General features: G+C 51.5%; 1 long non-coding RNA gene across 1 annotated transcript; it reads left to right on the plus strand.

Annotated features, from left to right (window-relative positions):
- The first annotated feature begins 6,683 nt into the window (after nucleotides 1–6,683).
- On the plus strand, nucleotides 6,684–10,669 carry LOC137461501 (uncharacterized). The gene is made up of 4 exons (XR_010993397.1): nucleotides 6,684–7,903; nucleotides 8,045–8,146; nucleotides 8,482–8,510; nucleotides 10,271–10,669. It is a non-coding gene; the product is annotated as an uncharacterized lncRNA (long non-coding RNA).
- The last annotated feature ends 3,207 nt before the right edge of the window (nucleotides 10,670–13,876 follow it).

Consider the following 13,876-nt stretch of genomic DNA (forward strand, 5'->3'; position numbering starts at 1 on the left):
TGAGCAGAATAGTTGTCTTTATGGTGTTTTAAGGAGTTAATTTGCTGTCTGCAGTATGTAATGCTACTAAAAGTTTAGGGCTGGTATTTCAGCAGTTGAAATCTGACTAAGCTGTCCTCGGATTTGAGCCTAACAATCTGTCTGGTATCACCTGTACATAGATCTGTCTTATTTTGCAGATTTAGAAGGCCTGTAGCCCCTGTCTCTCTGTGACCATGTGCATGTGCACGCCAGAAGCCTCCCACAGCTGTGTCCATGGTTCAGTGCAAAGGCCTCAGTGGTTGCATCATTGAACATCTAACTGCACAGACTTTCCTTTGCAGCTTCCTGTGTTTTCTCCTTGACCCATTAACTTTTCTCTAGCTAGTACCTAATTTTGAGGGCTCCTTGGTCAGTTCCTTTTTACTTATGTGGCCGGTTGACGTTGCCCCCTTAAGAAAGGGAATATGGTGGACGGAAGTTGGTAAACGGAAGGAATAGTCTAAACTAATTTCATTGGATGAGTGGGAGGAAGCACTTCTGAGCTGGGACTATACTGGACATTTCCAGCACTTCTCAGTCAGTCTTGCTTCCGCCTCTTCTTCAGGCAACAGCTTTCTGTCCTGGGCTTTCTGCCAAGGCCTCGGCCTTGAAAACCAGATAACAGGCCTGTATACTAACTCCCTTCCAATTAACACAAAACTGCTTTTAACTTCTTTCTTTCGCTCTCTCTCTCTTCTAACCTAATCTGGGGAAAGGGGGGAGAGAGGGGAAAGAGGAGGTGGGGAACCCCCCTCTCTGCCGAGAGGGGTTTACTCTCATTTCTGTGTTACTCTGTTGTATATCTTTGTATATATTGTAGATATTGTGAATTTGTAAATAATCCCCTGCAAACCCTACATCGCTTTGTAAATGTAGCTCCACTGCTTTGCTAATTCAGCTTGCGAGTTTTTTTTCCTTTCCCTTCAATTTTTTTTTCCTTTTACTTTACAAAGGGGGAAGGGAGGAGGCTTCTTGGCCTTGCCCTTCCACCCACCATATTTTTTTTTATTGGCGTACCCAACGTGCGGCAGATAATTAGTTCAATTTATTATTTGATTGATTTAGTGTTTTCTAGCTGAATTAGCAAACATGAAGGTATTGTGGTTTGTGGAGCGATTATTCTTTTCAATTTTTGGGGCTCTGGTTTACAGGTATTGTTTGGGTTTGATTTTGGATTACCTGGGTAAATATTTGGTGCGGACAATTTATATGTGGGTTATGTATAGAGTTAAATTATGGTATGGAAGATGTATTAATATCCTATGGCCAGTGAGATACAGGAATGTTACCTCCACCACTCTCCCAATTGAGATAAAGAGTTTTAAGATTCCGCCTGAGGAGACAGTAACTTTAGGTGATGCCTGGGATCCAAAGGTGATTTATGTGATGTGTATAATTCTGCTGCTGGTGATAACTAATGTGTTTTCTCTGTATTCCTTGTGGCGAGAGAAAAAGGTGTCCAGAGCTTGTTTTGTTATTAAAACTAGATCAAAAAGAAAACGCCGTGGCTCTAGGTCAGTCCCAGAGTCATCTAGTGACGAGGACTGTGGAGAACCCGTGTCAGTTAAAAAGAAGGCTAAAAAGTTAATTGGTAAGGCAGCTCTAAATGACTTTGCTGATTCTGGCAAGCAGCCAAGGGCATCGGCTGGTATCAACATGGCACCTACTCCTTCTCCCACTCCTTCTCCTTCTTCTTCTTCTCCGTCAGCCATTAATGGAGCAACGTCACTTCCACCCACTCCCTCAGTGGGACCGGAAGTCACTGCCCCAGCAGCTGATTTATCTCAGGACCTGTCAGCTTCCATTAGGGTGGCTGTAAATTCAAACACAGCTCCAATTAAGGTGGCTCCTTTAAAGACTAGAGCTGGAAAGGGCAAAGATGGAGAAGAAGAGGAGGAGACTGATCCTGGTGAGGGGCCCTCTACTCTAAAAGATCCTGCTCAGGAGGAAGAGAAGGTTTGTTTTAAAGATCTAGCTAACCTAGTGAGATCAAAGCAGGATAGAGATGAAGCTAGGAAAGCAGCTGGCAAAGGTGGTTCTCAGCTTAAAGAGATCCTTAGGAGAATGACAGCAGGATTTTATGGGCAAAGAATTCAGGGAGATGAAGATGAAGATGATATTACGGACTGTTCTTCACCACGGGAGGAATTGAGAAATGTCCGTAAAGATTTCACCAGGGCAGATAAGGAGCCAGTTCTAGCTTGGCTTAGTAGGTGTTATGATACAGGTGCTTCAGCTCTAACAGTTGGAGACAAGTCAGCAGCTCAGTTAGGAACTCTCTCAAGGGACAATGGAATAGATAGACATCTAGGCGAAGCTCTCGGTAAGGTTAATCTGTGGATACGCCTTTTAATAGCGGTTGCCCTGAGATACCCTTCCCGAGATGATCTTCCCTGGAATCCTAAACCCTGGACTACCATAGATGAGGGAATTAAGCGCTTGAGAGAATTTGCTGTTAGAGAGCTACTCTATGGTGAACATGAAACTCTGAATCCTGATGACATTCCTGTGGGTATTGGTCTTGCTAAAAAGATCATCAAACTTGCTCCTTCCAATTATGCAAACATTCTGGCAAGCAGAATTGTGTCAAGAAGTTATGGTGGAGCTTCTCCTACGGTTGGCCAATTCAGTGATCAAATGAGACAATTGGAGGATAGCATGACACGTGGTTCTTTGGTTTCGGCCATTAAAACGATGTCTGGTGATATTCAGAATTGCATAAGAGAGTTAAAAGATGAATTTAGAAATTCCATATCCCAATTGGCACAAAGGGATAGTTTCAATTCTTCCTCCAGGTGGGTACAAGTCTCATCTGTGAGGAATACACGTCCTCCAAGGAGGTCATTCCAAAACAGGACATTCCAAAACAGGTCATTCCAAAACAGACCACCTAGGCAATCACGTAGAACTATTTGGATAACTCTGCGTGATCAGTTTGGTGAGAACATGAACCGCTGGGATGGCCAACCAACTTCTAATCTTTTCAGGAGACTGAGGGAATTGCAAAGTGGCAGAACCCGAGGTAGCAATACCAGAAGGGTAGCTGTTACTTCCACAGTTCCCCAGAACGACTCTTATAGCTCCAACAGTGGCTCCAGTTATAACATGCAAAGTTATAACCCTGCACAATATGTGCAATGCACATGTGCGCATGTTCCCCATAACTAGGGGTGCCCTGCCTCCCGCCAGGGGGAGGAGAGGGATAACAGAGATAATAGAATCTATTGGGATGTGTACATCCAGTGGCCTGGCACTTCACAATTTCGGAAGTACAGGGCCTTGGTTGACACAGGAGCTCAGTGCACCATAATACCATCAAATTATCAGGGATCAGAGTCTATAACTATTCTGGGAGTCACTGGTGGATCTCAAGAGTTAAGTAAGGTAGAGGTTAATATAAGTCTAACTGGTAAACAATGGAGGAAGCATACAGTTGTGACCGGACCTGACGCACCTTGTATTTTGGGAATTGATTTTCTGAGAGAAGGGCGTTTCAAAGACCCTAGAGGTTACAAATGGGCTTTTGGAGTAGCTTCAATAGAAATAGATGGACAAAAATTGAAGCTATCTGCCAGACCTGAACTTTCTGATGAATCTGCAGTTGTGGGACAACATAAGATACAGGACATTAAATTGCCGGTTGCTTCTCAGACTGTGCATCACAGACAATACAGAACCAACCGTGACTCTTTGTTGCCCATTCAAAATCTGATTCGTCAGTTGGAAAGTCAGAAAGTCGTCAGCAAAACTCATTCACCTTTCAACAGTCCAGTGTGGCCTGTGCGGAAGCAGAATGGAGACTGGCGTCTGACGGTAGACTACCGAGCCCTGAATGAAGTGACACCACCTATGAGTGCAGCAGTACCAGACATGATGGAGCTACAGTATGAACTGGAATCCAAAGAGGCCAAATGGTATGCTACCATAGACATTGCTAATGCATTTTTCTCCATTCCCATAGCAGAGGAATGCAGGCCTCAGTTTGCTTTCACCTGGAGAGGAATCCAGTACACTTTCAACAGATTGCCAATGGGCTGGATCCACAGCTCAAGCATCTGTCATGCAGTGATCCACGATGCTCTGGAGAAAGGCGGTGCTCCAGAACACATCCAGTTCATCGATGATATCATCGTCTGGGGTAAAACTGCTGAGGAAGTCTTCGAGAAAGGTAACAAAATCATTGACATTCTTCTGAATGCAGGTTTTGCCATCAAACGAGACAAGGTGAAAGGGCCTACCACAGAAATTCAGTTTCTGGGAGTGAAGTGGCAGGATGGACGCCGACACATTCCAGTGGATGTGGTAAATAGAGTCTCTACCATGGCAAGTCCCACCAACAAGCAAGAGACCCTACGTTTCTTGGGGATAGTGGGATTTTGGAGACTGCACATTCCTGGATACAGTCAGATTGTGAAACCTCTGTATGATGTGACTCGAAAGAGAAACCATTTCCACTGGGGACCTGAACAACAAGCAGCCTTTGACCAGATAAAACAAGAGGTAATTCAAGCAATGGGTCTGGGACCAGTCCGAGATGGTCCAGACATTAAGAACATTTTGTACACGGCTGCAAGTGACAATGGTCCAACCTGGTGCTTGTGGCAAAAAGCTCCGGGTGAGACACGTGGACGACCTCTTGGTTTCTGGAGTCGAGGTTACAGAGGTTCAGAGGCTAATTATACTCCAACAGAGAAAGAAATCTTAGCTGCCTATGAAGGAGTAAAAGCATCTTCTGAAGTGATTGGAACTGAATCACAACTTCTTCTAGCTCCCAGATTACCAGTTTTGAATTGGATGTTCAAAGGCAAAGGATCCACACCACATCATGCCACAGACTCAACCTGGTCTAAGTGGATGGCTCTGATAACACAGAGAGCTCGAATGGGAAATCTTGAAAGACCTGGTCTAGTGGAGGTGATCTCAAGTTGGCCTGAAGGTATCAACTGTGCTAAACCTCCAGAGGAGAAAGTAACTCGTGCTGAGGAAGCTCCTCCTTACAATGACCTTTCTGATGATGAAAAGAAATATGCTTTGTTCACAGACGGTTCCTGTCGTCTTGTTGGAAACAAGCGAAGGTGGAAGTCTGCAGTGTGGAGTCCAACACGCCGAGTTGCAGAGGCGAAAGATGGAGAAGGAGAATCCAGTCAGTTCGCAGAGGTAAAAGCTGTCCAGCTAGCTCTCGACGTAGCTGAACGTGAGAGATGGCCAAAGCTTTATCTCTACACCGACTCATGGATGGTAGCCAATGCTCTATGGGGTTGGCTAAAGAACTGGAAGAAGAGTGGTTGGCAGAGGAAAGGAAAACCCATTTGGGCAGCCAACCTGTGGCAGGACATTGCTGATCGAATCGAGAGAATTCCAGTGAAAGTGAGACACATTGATGCTCACATTCCTAAGAGCAAAGCTACTGAGGAACAGCAACACAACCATCAGGCAGATCTAGCTGCAAGAGTTTCTCAAGTAGACATGGACTCTAATCTTGATCTCGACTGGAAACACCGAGGTGAGATATTCTTAGCTCGGTGGGCTCACGATTCGTCAGGACATCAAGGCAGAGATGCAACATACCAATGGGCTCGTGACAGATCCATAGACATTTCCATGGATGCTATCACACAAGTCATCCATGACTGTGACATTTGTGCTGCTATTAAGCAGGCAAAACGACTTAAGCCCTTGTGGTATGGTGACAGATGGTCCAAGTACAAGTATGGTGAAGCATGGCAGATTGACTACATCACTCTACCACGTTCTCGTTCTGGTAAGCAATACGTGCTTACTATGGTAGAGGCAAACACTGGATGGTTGGAAACTTATCCAGTTCCACATGCAACTGCACGCAACACCATTCTCGGTCTGGAGAGACAGATCCTGTGGAGACACGGAACTCCAGAGAGGATTGAGTCAGACAACGGAACTCATTTCAAGAACAACCTTGTAAAGAACTGGGCAAAAGAGCACGGTATTGAGTGGATATTCCACATTCCCTACTATGCACCAGCTTCAGGGAAGATTGAACGCTACAATGGTTTGTTGAAGACCACTCTCAAAGCCATGGGAGGTGGATCTTTGAAAAACTGGGAAAAACATTTAGCACAAGCAACTTGGCTGGTAAATAGTAGAGGTTCAGTGAACCGAGCTGGACCTGCACATTCAGATTTGCTACGGAAAGTAGAAGGTGATAGAGTTCCTGTTGTTAAAGAAAAGAATCTGTTAGGTAAAACTGTTTGGGTATTTTCACCCTCAGGAGAGGCTAAACCTGTCCGAGGGGTGGTTTCAGCTGAAGGTCCGGGTCACACTTATTGGGTAATGCAAGAGAATGGTGAAATTCAGTGTATTCCACAAAGAAATTTAACTTTAGCTGAAAGAGGTTAATTTCGAACTGTTGTACAGCTACATCGCGTCCAAAGGAAGAACCAACGAGGAATCTACGGTGCACGAACCCTGAGATCCCTGAGAGCCCTGAGTCAACTAAGAGACCCTGAGAATCCCTGTTTCCCTTTTCTTCGCTTCGTTGGCGAAGAAATGAACTGTTTTCCATTTTTCTCATTTTCTGATTTTCTTGGACTTTTGAATCATCTACATCTGAGCATAGCCGGAATGGACTATGAACTTTACTCATGAACTGTAAATATCGTTTTGGATTGGATGGACAGTATGAACAGCCAATGAAATTGTTTAGAAGGGGTGGACTGTGGCCGGTTGACGTTGCCCCCTTAAGAAAGGGAATATGGTGGACGGAAGTTGGTAAACGGAAGGAATAGTCTAAACTAATTTCATTGGATGAGTGGGAGGAAGCACTTCTGAGCTGGGACTATACTGGACATTTCCAGCACTTCTCAGTCAGTCTTGCTTCCGCCTCTTCTTCAGGCAACAGCTTTCTGTCCTGGGCTTTCTGCCAAGGCCTCGGCCTTGAAAACCAGATAACAGGCCTGTATACTAACTCCCTTCCAATTAACACAAAACTGCTTTTAACTTCTTTCTTTTGCTCTCTCTCTCTTCTAACCTAATCTGGGGAAAGGGGGGAGAGAGGGGAAAGAGGAGGTGGGGAACCCCCCTCTCTGCCGAGAGGGGTTTACTCTCATTTCTGTGTTACTCTGTTGTATATCTTTGTATATATTGTAGATATTGTGAATTTGTAAATAATCCCCTGCAAACCCTACATCGCTTTGTAAATGTAGCTCCACTGCTTTGCTAATTCAGCTTGCGAGTTTTTTTTCCTTTCCCTTCAATTTTTTTTTCCTTTTACTTTACAAAGGGGGAAGGGAGGAGGCTTCTTGGCCTTGCCCTTCCACCCACCACAACTTATTATCATTGCCATGGTTTAGTTGATTACATGGTGTTGGATGATGGGTTGGACACTATGATCTTGAAGGTCTCTTCCGGTCTGGTCTGGTCTATTCTATTCTATTCTATTCTATTCTATTCTATTCTATTCTATTCTATTCTTTAAGGCATCTTTAAAATATTTGAATCATGCCTTGAAAATACTCAACTAAGCTAATTTTTACTGGCCCTCAAATATTAAATATACTTAGTTATGTGCATCAAATACACAAAATTACTGCTTTATATATGACATCAAATACACAAAGTTACTGCTTTATAGGGGAGACACTGGAGCAGGTTGCCCAGGGAGGTTGTGGATGCCCCTTCCCTGGAAGTGTTTAAGGCCAGGTTGGATGAGGCCTTGAGCAACCTGGTTTAGCAGGAGGTGTCCTGGAATTGGATGGTCTCTAAGGTTCCTTTCAACCCAAACCATTCAATAAGTCTATGACAAACCAATATATTTTTTATTAGGTACCATGAACCAAGGAGGGCTTGTGGGTACACCTGGTAATTGTAGGTGTACAATTGGGAACCACTGCCTTTGGCTTCTGAGGTAAGCAGAATCTGTCCATTTTTACATGGCAATTTATCTTAGAACGCTCATGTTCACAGTTTCACTGATGGTTAGTCTTTGCTTAATGGCCGCTGAACCTCGAGGTAAGAATTACGTGGATGTTGTTGTTTCTCTGTTCAGGCAAAAGGCTTCTCAGCATTCACTGTTACTCTGCAAAATCTGATGACTGCACATCAAAGTGGCTGCTATCCTAAAAGATGTAATGACCAGGACAGGAAGATGGTAGGTAGCAGATATGTTGGGGGGGGGTTGTTTGTTTTTGTTTTGTGGGGGCTTTGGTTGGGTTTGTTTGTTTGTTTGCTTGATTGTTTCATAACACATTTGATTTGCAACCTCTTAAAAATGGGAATTGTCAGTTAATCCTAAGCCAAAACCAAACCCAAACCAACAACAACAAAGTCCCCACCAACCTTGAAATAGATTAATTCTTGAGGAGACCAGAAAATTAAAGGTAAAAATCACTGACAGAACAAACAAAAAAAATCAGCCAAGTGGAAAAACTGAAGCTCGTGTTTTTTGTTGTCTCCTTCACTTTTTTTTTCCCTCACCTTTTGCAGCTGGGGCTCCTGTTAATTCTGTTCATCAGGTATGTACACTGCTCTTTGAAACTGCTTTACTGAAATAAAGGGGGGGTGGGGGTGGTGGAATTTATTCTTGTATTTTCTGATTTTCGTGCATTGTTTGAAAAAGCTACAAAGCAAACACCAGCCTTTAAATACCAGCTCCTGTACTGGCAAGGATTGCGTTCCTCGTTGCCGAGATGTGGTGCAAAGGGACACGGTTTAGCACCAAACTCGATAGTTAGATAAAGGTTGGGCTTCGTGATCTCGAAGGCCTTTTGCAGCCAGCCAGGTCTGTGATGTCACCCTGAAGAAGTGAACGGCTTGCTGCCTTTGACCCAGCTCACAGCCCAGCGTCTGACTTCTAGTGGCCTCTAGTGGTTCTTGGAAAGTTATCTCTCTGCGTCACCAAAAACAGCTGTGGAGCTGGCAGGTACTTTCAGCCTGAACTTGCCAAGCATAGCTCACGTTTGAATGAGCAGAGTGTCGTCCACTTGATCTTAGTCTTTTTCATTAATGCAGTATAAATGCCACACGTCTTGTAGGGCTGAGGTGTAAGCCTTGAGGAAGTGATGGAGGGTTGCTAGAACTCTGTCCATTAGAGAGAATCAAATGCTACAATAATTCACTGGATGATCACAAAAAGAAGATATAATGCTAAAATAATAGTAGAATGGCTTAGGTTGGAAGGGACCTCAGAGATAATTTACTCAAATCTCCCAGTCATGAGAGGGATGTCTCTCAACTACACTTGGCTCAAGGCCTCATCCAACCTGGCCTTGAACTCCCCCAGGGAGGAGGCATCCACAACTTCCCTGGGCAACCTGTTCCAGAGTCTCACCACTTTTGTGCTGAAGAACTTCAAAGATCCAGTCTAACCCTGTTCTCCCTCAAACTATTCCTCCCTGTCCTATCTCAAGACACCCTGACAAAAAGTCCCTCTGCTGCCTTCCTGTAGGATCCTTTCAGATATTGGAAGGCAGCTCTAAGGTGACCCCAGAGTCTACTCTTCTCCAGGCTGAACAACCCCAGCTCCCTCACCCTGTCCTCATAGCAAAGGTGCTCTAGTCCTTGGATCATCTTCATGGCTCTCCTCTGGACTCTCTAACAGCTCTGTATCCTTCTTATGTTGGGGACACTAGAACTGAACGCAAAAAAATGGATGCTCACAAAAAGTAGATATAATGCACTGGATGCTGACAAGAAGACCCAAAACCTGTGACCCAATACTTGGGTCATCTTGTTCCATGAAGTTCTCAAAACCCCAATCAAAACAGAGAAAAGGCTTGGGTTTGTTTTCCTGCACACCCTAGGATGCAGATGGGTTGGTATTTTTTTTCCAAGTTGCAGCTATTCTAAAACCTAAGCCGACTGTTCAGCATGCACAGCGTGCAGTGACATTTTCCCAGTTGGTGCTCATGCAGGAGCATGAATCCCTCCCGTTCTAGCTAAGATGTACTCATGGAGTCAAGAAAAATTTAAAGTCATCCCACCTACCCCTGTGGTTAGGCAAAGGGAAGGGTTTGAGTTGAAATGAGGTGAAACTGTGATGGGAAGGTGGGAAGTGCTGGGAGCTTAATCAGAGCTTGGAAAATGGGAATTTATAGGAGGTAGTGTTGAGTTGGTGGAGGAGGGTGAATGATGGTTGCCATGCCTTGCTTTCTCCTGGTTACATGCCACACAGAAAAACAAAAAGGCAAGTGCTTCCACCAGCCTATATACCAGTGGCATGGGACTTAGGTTGGTTTTGCCTGCATTTTCCCCCAAAACCTCTGCTTCTTTACAGCCTTGGATCACAGAACTCTGAGTTGGAAGGGACCCGACAGATCATCTAGTTCCAACGCCCCTGCCATGCGTTAAGGACATCCTCCACTAGATCAGGCTGTCCAGAGCCACATCCAGCCTGCCCTTAAAAACAGCCAGGGGTGCAGCTTCCACCACCTCCCTGGACAACCTGTGCCAGTGTCTCACCACCCTTATGGATGCTGTCTAGCGTTTCACCACTTGGCTCCTTAACGTCTTTCAATGAACTGTTTCCTATTTCTGAAGTACGTGGCATCCTGCTGGCTCTGTCCTGCAAACCATGGAGGGCTTGGAGACACTCTTGATCGCCTAACTGGTGCTGCTGGCACCTAACCGTGTCCCTTAAAAAAAAACATTTTCTTACCAATCATGGTCTGTTACTTTGTGGGCAGAAAGTGTGCGGGTTTGTTTTGGTTTGCTTTATTAATCACTGGCTTAAGCGTGGCCCGCTGCACGCAGAAGTCGCTCCCGCAGCCCAGCCGTCACCCGCCTGCGCCCATGCCGCTCCCGCTGCCATGCAGGGCTGCCCTCAGCCCAGCCGTCACCCCCCTGCGCCCATGCCGCTCCCGCTGCCATGCAGGGCTGCCCTCAGCCCAGCCGTCACCCGCCTGCGCCCATGCCGCTCCCGCTGCCATGCAGGGCTGCCCTCAGCCCAGCCGTCACCCGCCTGCGCCCATGCCGCTCCCGCTGCTATGCTGGGCTGCCCTCAGCCCAATCCTCGCCCGCCTGCGCCCATGCCGCTCCCGCTGCCATGCAGGGCTGCCCTCAGCCCAATCCTCGCCCGCCTGCGCCCATGCCGCTCCCGCTGCCATGCAGGGCTGCCCTCAGCCAGGCCGTCACCCGCCTGCGCCCATGCCGCTCCCGCTGCCATGCTGGGCTGCCCTCAGCCCAGCCGTCACCCGCCTGCGCCCATGCCGCTCCCGCTGCCATGCAGGGCTGCCCTCAGCCCAACCCTCGCCCGCCTGCGCCCATGCCGCTCCCGCTGCTATGCTGGGCTGCCCTCAGCCCAATCCTCGCCTCCCTGCGCCCATGCCGCTGCCGCTGCCATGCTGGGCTGCCCTCAGCCCAACCCTCGCCCGCCTGCGCCCATGCCGCTCCCGCTGCCATGCAGGGCTACCCTCAGCCCAATCCTCGCCCCTGCGCCCATGCCGCTCCCGCTGCCATGCAGGGCTGCCCTCAGCCCAATCCTCGCCCCTGCGCCCATGCCGCTCCCGCTGCCATGCAGGGCTGCCCTCAGCCCAATCCTCGCCCCTGCGCCCATGCCGCTCCCGCTGCCATGCAGGGCTGCCCTCAGCCCAATCCTCGCCCCTGCGCCCATGCCGCTCCCGCTGCCATGCTGGGCTGCCCTCAGCCCAATCCTCGCCCGCCTGAGCCCATGCCGCTCCCGCTGCCACGCTGGGCTGCCCTCAGCCCAGCCGTCACCCGCCTGCGCCCATGCCGCTCCCGCTGCCATGCAGGGCTGCCCTCAGCCCAGCCGTCACCCGCCTGCGCCCATGCCGCTCCCGCTGCTATGCTGGGCTGCCCTCAGCCCAATCCTCGCCCGCCTGCGCCCATGCCGCTCCCGCTGCCATGCAGGGCTGCCCTCAGCCCAATCCTCGCCCGCCTGCGCCCATGCCGCTCCCGCTGCCATGCAGGGCTGCCCTCAGCCAGGCCGTCACCCGCCTGCGCCCATGCCGCTCCCGCTGCCATGCTGGGCTGCCCTCAGCCCAGCCGTCACCCGCCTGCGCCCATGCCGCTCCCGCTGCCATGCAGGGCTGCCCTCAGCCCAACCCTCGCCCGCCTGCGCCCATGCCGCTCCCGCTGCTATGCTGGGCTGCCCTCAGCCCAATCCTCGCCTCCCTGCGCCCATGCCGCTGCCGCTGCCATGCTGGGCTGCCCTCAGCCCAACCCTCGCCCGCCTGCGCCCATGCCGCTCCCGCTGCCATGCTGGGCTGCCCTCAGCCCAGCCGTCACCCGCCTGCGCCCATGCCGCTCCCGCTGCCATGCAGGGCTACCCTCAGCCCAATCCTCGCCCCTGCGCCCATGCCGCTCCCGCTGCCATGCAGGGCTGCCCTCAGCCCAATCCTCGCCCCTGCGCCCATGCCGCTCCCGCTGCCATGCTGGGCTGCCCTCAGCCCAGCCGTCACCCGCCTGCGCCCATGCCGCTCCCGCTGCCATGCAGGGCTGCCCTCAGCCAGGCCGTCACCCGCCTGCGCCCATGCCGCTCCCGCTGCCATGCTGGGCTGCCCTCAGCCCAGCCGTCACCCGCCTGCGCCCATGCCGCTCCCGCTGCCATGCAGGGCTGCCCTCAGCCCAACCCTCGCCCGCCTGCGCCCATGCCGCTCCCGCTGCTATGCTGGGCTGCCCTCAGCCCAATCCTCGCCTCCCTGCGCCCATGCCGCTGCCGCTGCCATGCTGGGCTGCCCTCAGCCCAACCCTCGCCCGCCTGCGCCCATGCCGCTCCCGCTGCCATGCAGGGCTACCCTCAGCCCAATCCTCGCCCCTGCGCCCATGCCGCTCCCGCTGCCATGCAGGGCTGCCCTCAGCCCAATCCTCGCCCCTGCGCCCATGCCGCTCCCGCTGCCATGCAGGGCTGCCCTCAGCCCAATCCTCGCCCGCCTGCGCCCATGCCGCTCCCGCTGCCATGCAGGGCTGCCCTCAGCCCAATCCTCGCCCCTGCGCCCATGCCGCTCCCGCTGCCATGCAGGGCTGCCCTCAGCCCAATCCTCGCCCCTGCGCCCATGCCGCTCCCGCTGCCATGCAGGGCTGCCCTCAGCCCAATCCTCGCCCCTGCGCCCATGCCGCTCCCGCTGCCATGCAGGGCTGCCCTCAGCCCAATCCTCGCCCCTGCGCCCATGCCGCTCCCGCTGCCATGCTGGGCTGCCCTCAGCCCAATCCTCGCCCGCCTGAGCCCATGCCGCTCCCGCTGCCACGCTGGGCTGCCCTCAGCCCAGCCGTCACCCGCCTGCGCCCATGCCGCTCCCGCTGCCATGCAGGGCTGCCCTCAGCCCAATCCTCGCCCGCCTGCGCCCATGCCGCTCCCGCTGCCATGCAGGGCTGCCCTCAGCCCAATCCTCGCCCGCCTGCGCCCATGCCGCTCCCGCTGCCATGCAGGGCTGCCCTCAGCCAGGCCGTCACCCGCCTGCGCCCATGCCGCTCCCGCTGCCATGCTGGGCTGCCCTCAGCCCAGCCGTCACCCGCCTGCGCCCATGCCGCTCCCGCTGCCATGCAGGGCTGCCCTCAGCCCAACCCTCGCCCGCCTGCGCCCATGCCGCTCCCGCTGCTATGCTGGGCTGCCCTCAGCCCAATCCTCGCCTCCCTGCGCCCATGCCGCTGCCGCTGCCATGCTGGGCTGCCCTCAGCCCAACCCTCGCCCGCCTGCGCCCATGCCGCTCCCGCTGCCATGCAGGGCTACCCTCAGCCCAATCCTCGCCCCTGCGCCCATGCCGCTCCCGCTGCCATGCAGGGCTGCCCTCAGCCCAATCCTCGCCCCTGCGCCCATGCCGCTCCCGCTGCCATGCAGGGCTGCCCTCAGCCCAATCCTCGCCCCTGCGCCCATGCCGCTCCCGCTGCCATGCAGGGCTGCCCTCAGCCCAATCCTCGCCCCTGC

Source organism: Melanerpes formicivorus, unplaced genomic scaffold (genome assembly GCF_026170545.1).
Source record: "Melanerpes formicivorus ecotype bairdi unplaced genomic scaffold, bMelFor1.0.p_v2 SCAF_4, whole genome shotgun sequence".
Lineage (NCBI taxonomy): Eukaryota > Metazoa > Chordata > Aves > Piciformes > Picidae > Melanerpes > Melanerpes formicivorus.